This window comes from Zootoca vivipara, chromosome 8 (assembly GCF_965207765.1).
Source record: "Zootoca vivipara chromosome 8, rZooViv2.hap1.1, whole genome shotgun sequence".
NCBI classification, from domain to species: domain Eukaryota; kingdom Metazoa; phylum Chordata; class Lepidosauria; order Squamata; family Lacertidae; genus Zootoca; species Zootoca vivipara.
In genome coordinates this window covers 72,007,210-72,014,737 of record NC_142591.1, presented here as the reverse complement: position 1 = coordinate 72,014,737, position 7,528 = coordinate 72,007,210, and positions in this window count along the sequence as shown.

Sequence of the window (7,528 nt, the reverse complement as noted above, 5' to 3'; positions counted from 1 at the left end):
GAGATCGCGCTGCCTGGCATGGCGCCTCCCCACCGCTCCTATCTTCCTACGCTACTGCCCCTCCGCCTTGTGCGGGATCGACTCACAAGTGACTATTTATTCGCACAGCATTGGGATATAATTAAATAATTTAATTCATACCAGGAAACAGCAGGGAGAGACCTGAAGAGTCTTTGTGGCTCGCGAGAAGAACCTCCCCGGAGCCCTGAGAGGACTTCAGCGAGGGTGGAGAAGAGACTGGAGGTTCAATGTGACTTTGTTTAGGCTGCTCGACTAACAGCTGATGCCTGCAGTATTGCAGCAGCCTTTGCTTTTCCATGCATCCTCTGGCCTCCTGCCAGCCCCAGAGCTTCAATTCCATTTGAAGTTGTGTTTTCGGTACAGTATTTTTGATCTGGATTGGAGAGAGAGCAACAGAGATGGCACTTAAAGGGTGTTTAGAGGGTGCTCCCCACTTAGGCAATTTTCACTTATAAGCACTGGGTGCCAGAACTTAACCCCCATGTAAGACTCCCCACGTACAGGGGAGTCGCCTGTATTTAATGCTGTGGCAGTAATATTTGAACTGAGATTAACATAACATATCTGACTGAACATTAGGAAGAACTTTCTTATTGTAAGAGCTGTCTGACAATGGAGGTTTAACCCACAGCGCCACCTTTATTGTAGGGCATTGTAGATTACCCTTGGGGTCACTTCCAACTTTACAGTTCTCTGATTCTCCGAAACAATCTTTTAGGTCAGCGTTTCTCAACCGCTGTTCCGCGGCACACTAGTGTGCCGCGAGACGCTGGCTGGTGTGCCGCGACGTGCGGCAACGAGAAGGGCGATTTGCATTGTCACGTGCCTGGCGGCCACCAATAAACAGCGCTGACCCGCCGGAAAGGAAGCCGGCCGGGTCACGACGCGGGGCGAGCGCAGCTCTCAACAGCCACCACCACGGGAGGGTGGTTTTAGACAAACTTAAAGAAGCTGGCTGGATGAGCTCAACCTGAAACTTGCTGAGCAAAGGATTGTGCTGGCAGAGAAATCAGCGGCTTGTGAAGCCTTATTACAGGAGATTGCAACCAACACAGCAATTGGCAAGTGTTTCTTACAGTCATAATTATATAGTCAATATAGGGCGGCACAGAGTTATTTTTTTAAACTTTTTTAATGGTGGTGTGCCTCGTGATTTTTTTCATGGAACAAGTGTGCCTTGGCCCAAAAAAGGTTGAGAAACACTGTATTAGATTACCCTTGGGGTCACTTCCAACTTTACAGGTCTCTGATTCTCCGAAACAATCTTTTAGGTATCCTGGTCTATGTGGGGCATTATACTCCAGACATGTTTTCAAGCTAGACATGTGGTTAGTCAATTAATTTGAACATTTGGCTTACTTAGAGATTGCACAAATGTTGAGGAATTAAACTCTTAATAATCAAGCAAAGGAAGTACTGAGCCCAAAGACATAGCTGGTGACCTGGACTCAGCTCCAGACATGTACCGGAATGAATGGAAAATGGGACTCATGCAAGAAACTTCACAATATGTTTGGACATGGATTTTGAAATACAGTTCACAAGCAACCCTATGTATGAATCCACAGGCAACCCTATGTGTGAATTTTAAGGAAAGCTTTTATACTCAGGTGAAATAGAGTCAACACAGTAGTAAGCAATCAATGTAGCTCCTCTAGAGCAAACGTGTTTTCTATTAAAACATAATTTAAAAATCCTTCCAGTAGCACCTTAGAGACCAACTAAGTTTGTCATAGGTATGAGCTTTCGTGTGCATGCACACTTCTTCAGCTAAGTGTGCATGCACACGAAAGCTCATACCAATGACAAAGTTAGTTGGTCTCTAAGGTGCTACTGGAAGGATTTTTTTTGTTTTGACTGCGTCAGACCAACACGGCTACCTACCTGTAACTAGTGTTTTCTATTGTTAGACAGGGCTCAAGTCCCTGATAGGGAGAGTGGAGAAATTTGGTTCAGTTTCTGAAATGATGCATGAATTGAAGCACAGCCATTCTTCAAAATTCACCCTAGGTAAAGTGTGCATAAATATATACATATATTAATATTATATTTTTATGTTGTGAACCACTCTAAGATCTACATATGAAGGGTGGTATACAAATTTTAATAATGAAGAAGAAGAAGAAGAAGAAGAAGAAGAAGAAGAAGAAGAAGAAGAAGAAGAAGAAGAAGAAGGTAATGTAGATAAATGCACTATCTTGCAAAAAAAAGAGTTTAATAGGCAAAATTGCATACAAACATGTGCCTATTAGGAGAAAATTGCACTAATGTGCTTATGAATTTCCACAATGACTTTAAAAACAAAGCACAAGCTGATGTGGAAAACTGAATGTAAGATTGGAAAATTAGAAACAGAAAAACAGAAATAGACAAACTCTTCCTTCCCTAGTCTCTGATCTCTGTCCAGAAATCAACTGCAAAGGGCTGAGCCCAACATCAAGTTGTCTTCACCAAATAGTTTCTCTGGTGCAGGGTGTGGACTCTTTCGATAGCTGTTAGATCTTTTGATCTTGAAAAACACTGAGGTTTGGTTTGTTTCCTTTGAAGTGTCTAGGAGATAAAGGCTGTACTCCAGAGGAATTTAGGCAAAGTTCCATTGGCTTCAATGAGATTTTGATGCAGCAACTTATCTCTGGGTTGGAACCAAAACATTTAATTGAATTTCTTGCATGGAAATGGCTCATCAGTTCCTGTTTGCATATATCTTCAGGGTTATCATGAAATTTTCCCAAGGTGCATTAGGATGTTAGATAAAGAAGGCTCAACTCCCAGCTCCCGGCTTGTTGCATCAATCAGGAAGTCTGTCCACAGATTTGAACCAAACAATGGCTTGTTCCAAATGGGATTAGCAGAAGCTTTATTAGGCACAAATGCTACCTGATGGCATGAAATCTTGTGAAGGATCATATGAGGTGACAGTTGCAAACATTATGTGTGTGTGTGTGTGTGTGTCACATGTTAGATCAAATCATTTGCTTCACAATGCATGTAGGGAATGTTGGTGTTACTCACCAGAACAGGGCCATCAATAAATGAAATTTCATCCTTCACAGCTTTGCTCAATTGTATTAGTGATTGTGAGCCATTTATTCTGTCAGTTCCACTTTGCAGTGCACCTGTTATCTGTTATATGTGTGGTAGAGTCTTGTGATGTGTTGCAGCATGGAGGAAAACCACCAGTCATTCGTATGATTTTAAGAATCGCCAAGATAATATTAAAAATCTCATCACTATGTTGGGGTATGGTCAGAGATCTTCAGCCTTGGGTCCTCAGATGGGTCCTCAGATGTTGTTGGATTACAACTCCCGTAATCCACGGGCATCTTATTCAATGGTCCATGATGTATCCCAACATCACTGGAGGATCTAAGGGTGAAGGCCAGTGGGATAGGTTTAGAGCGGGGGGAGCCAACATGGTGACCTCCAGAGAGGTTCCCATCAATACCACATTGGTTACTCTTGACTTATGGGGCTGAGAGTTGTGTAAGGCTAGTGGAGTCCAACGTTGTAGGGGCAGGATGCTCCTCTGACAACTCACTCAGCACTTCTATGGGGTATCTGGATCTGCATCCCCAGGTCACTGAACCCCTCACCAGAATCAGAAATTTATTGGGGGCCCAATTCCATCCCTCTATCCTGCTAGCATCCACACCAAGGTCTCCCAGCTCCAACTCTCTGAGTTCCTCCTATTGGCCCTTGGATGTTGACTATCTACTCCATGGCAGCTCCATGGTGCTCATGCAATTTTGGAGTTCCCTAGTCTTCTCACAGAGTTATAATTTACAGAGCTCCCTGGGAAGAGGGATAGAATGTTAAATCACTCTAGAGTGAGGGGAACAAGGTGTTAGAGATATCGGTTTAATTTGCATAAAATGCTATGTTTGTATGTATTGAAAACTTATGCTCAAGCTTGCGTTAGGCAGGAGGTTTGTCTCTAGCTAATGTGGTAAGTAGTGATGTATGGAAGTGAGAGCTGGACCATAAAGAAGGCTGATCGCCGAAGAATTGATGTTTTTGAATTATGGTGCTGGAGGAGACCCTTGAGAGTCCCATGGACTGCAAGAAGATCAAACCTATCCATTCTGAAGGAAATCAGCCCTGAGTGCTCACTGGAAGGACAGATCGTGAAACTGAGGCTCCAATACTTTGGCCACCTCATGAGAAGAGAAGAATCCTTGGAAAAGACCCTGATGTTGGGAAAGATCGAGGGCACTAGGAGAAGGGGACGACAGAGGACGAGATGGTTGGACAGTGTTCTCGAAGCTACCAACATGAGTTTGACCAAACTGCAGGAGGCAGTGCAAGACAGGAGTGCCTGGTGTGCTCTTGTCCATGGGGTCACAAAGAGTCGGACACAACTAAACGACTAAACAACAACAACAACAATGTGGTAAGATGACTCATCCTGGGACTCAAGCAGAGATCTCTCTCATCGGCAGGAAGATGAAACTGGAGAACTCAGCATCTCAGTCGCTCACTGGAAGCCAATGGCAGTAGAAGCTCAGCTCAGCGATCCTGAACAAGCAAGTTGCTTGTGTAGGATCTCTCTCTGGGACCAGAGAGGAAAGTTCTCGGGCTGCAATTAAGGGCTGAATGGACGGAACCACATTGCAACATTTTATTTTGTAATTAGTTTAAGACTGTTTTGCAGTAAAACTTTTTGGAACTCATTCTTGTGGTAGAACTCATTCCTTTGTACTCTACACAAGGTCCAGATCAGGGATTCTGCTTGCAGCAACTCTAACATAGGAATTTCCTGAAAACTCTCAGCAGCATTAGCAAACTAGATGAGGGGAGCATTCATATCATAATGGTGCTTTTAAACAGGGGTTTATTAATGTGTGGGGACATGGTCCTTTTTTATCCAATTTTTGTGGATCTTCCTGTTTCCATAGCCGCCAAGTTTTCCCTTTTCTCACGAGGAAGCCTATTCAGCATAAGGGAATTTCCCTTAAAAAAGGGATAACTTGGCAGCTATGTGTTTCTGAGGCAGGTCACTGGAGAACTCCTTCCACCTGCCTTGTTTGGGGCTCTGTTTCTTAACATTTGTTCCAAAATATGTCAACAATTTCAGAGATATTAAACTAAGCAGCAGCTATATAACAGCAGCAGCAGCAGCAAATTATTTATACCCCGCACATCTGGCTGGGTTCCCCAGCCACTGTGGGAGTCTCCCAACAGAATATTAAAAACACGATAAAACATCAAACATTTAAAACTTCCCTAAACATGCACGAAACAATAACCTGTAATCTGTGTTGCATAGTTTTTGCAAATTAATATTATGGAATAATTATAAATTTATTCTTTTCCTTTCCAGAGGCAGAGAGCAAATATTCCACGCTTGGTGAAATCAGTCTTATTACAACCAAGGAGGTTATTCTGCACTTCAGTCCAAAACCAAATGAAACCCTGATCTCACAGAGGTCATTCACATTTCTCTTGTTGATTTCCCACGCTAATGAGCCAATATATCCCACCACTTTCTTTCACAGTGGAAAAGCACATGCATTGCATGCAAAAAGGTCCCAGGTTCAGTCCCCAGGATCCCCAGGTAGGAGATCCGTTTTCCGTTTATTCCGTTTTTATTACTTTTCCCTGTTAAGTTCCGCATTATATTTGAGCTTTCACACAACATAAAAGCCACTTCTGGAACTATAGTCGAATATAGTGCAGGTTTAGTGCTCATAACCATGTAATTTGCAAACAAAAAAATCTGTTTGCAAATAATATGGAAATGAGTGCTAAAGCTGCGCTAAATTCTGCTATAGTTACAAATTACTCACACTTGTAATACTAATCCCCTGAATATTCCTTGAAAATTGAGACTTTGTGGCAAATTGAACGGAATATATGTTTCCATTGTCTTTTTTCTTTAATTACCTTGGACTAACTTAAAAAAATATATTAAAGTGTTCTGTGTAATGATCACTGATGTATGTGCAGAACAAATTATGGGATGGCTCAGTGGCCTGCTGACTTGTCCTTTACATTTCTTTATCCATACAAAAATGTCCCAGGGGGGCTGTTGTTACCAGTCCCCTCCTCATCCCATGTGTTTTGGAACAGGACCATTTTGTTTCAAAACACATGCTTTCAGAGCAAAATGTAGAGTGGGGAACAGCCGAAACATTTCTATTGCTCTGGAGAGGAGAAGGATTAAAACCCTGCATTAGCCACAAAAGCAACAGTTTGGTCAATTAGGTGTTAAGCTTCACGTGGAGGCAATGTCTAGTGGCAGAGAGCCAAGCTACGTGATCAACAGCTTCTTTGTAACGAATCTGGTCCACTTCAAACTGCAGGTGAGGGATCACATGACCAAATGCATTTAAAAGAATAAGAAGGAAATGAGCTCACAACAACAAATCAGAAATCTTTATTGGATATATAGACAGAAAACACAAATACAATGTACAATAAATTTTAAAAAAAACAGAAAATGAGAAGAAGAAAAGAAGAAGAAAAATGATATATGGGGTTTAAGAATTGAGGATATAAAAGTAAGAAGATAAAGGTTTGATAAAGATATGAAGAAAGTCAAAAATGGATTGAAACTATAAGGAACCAGATATATGAATCTAAAAATATCAGAAGAAAGTAGTTTGGAAGTCGAATTTGTAATTTCAAGTTGAATTTGTAATCTGAGATTTAAGATTAGGAGACAAATATATGGACAAATGTAAAATATAAATTGTAAATGTAACAAATGTAATGTAACTAAATGTTTAACTATGTAATGTGCTTTATGTGGAAATTAATAAAAATGATGGGGGGAATAAATAAAAGAATAAGAAGCTTTATACACATGCTAAAAAAAAAACCACAGCATCTCAAGAAGAAGACTAGATGAGGAGCTTTTTGTTACATTCATTTGGTATGTAGCAGGAAGGCCGTAGCTTAGTGGTAGATCACCTGCTTTGCATGCAGAAGGTCACGGATTCAATCCCCAGCATCTTCAAGTAAGCAACTTCAGGTGGCAACTTAAAACATACATAGATGTTTGGACACCTGGCACATAGCTGGAGTGGAGTCTGTAGCCCAAATATTGCTGACTGCTACATTGTTTTTTTTATTGTTGGTGTTGATTTTAATCAGTGTTTTATGTTTATTGGATTTTTATGGCTGTTGTTAACCAATGCAGGAGGAAGGTGAGTGAGGGTATAAAATCTATATAATAAATCAGCAGCAGTAGCCAACTGTCTGGAAGCAGCCTAAGAGACGGCTCCAGTTCTGTGGTTTTCCTCTTAGTGATGGAGAAAGGAAACTTTGCATGTGCCCAAATGCTCTGTATCTGTCGGCCAGTTGAAATACGATGAGTAGATTGAACCAAGAGCCATCTAGAGCAGCATTCTGTTGCTGACACTGACCAAGACGAGCACGATCGTGATACCAGAGCATGACGGTGATACCTGACCTTCTGCTTGTTTGCAGAATTTGGTAATTGGCGGTTCTCTGAACAGGTTCCATCATGTGTTATTATTGCTGGTAAGCCTTTGATAGTCCTGCC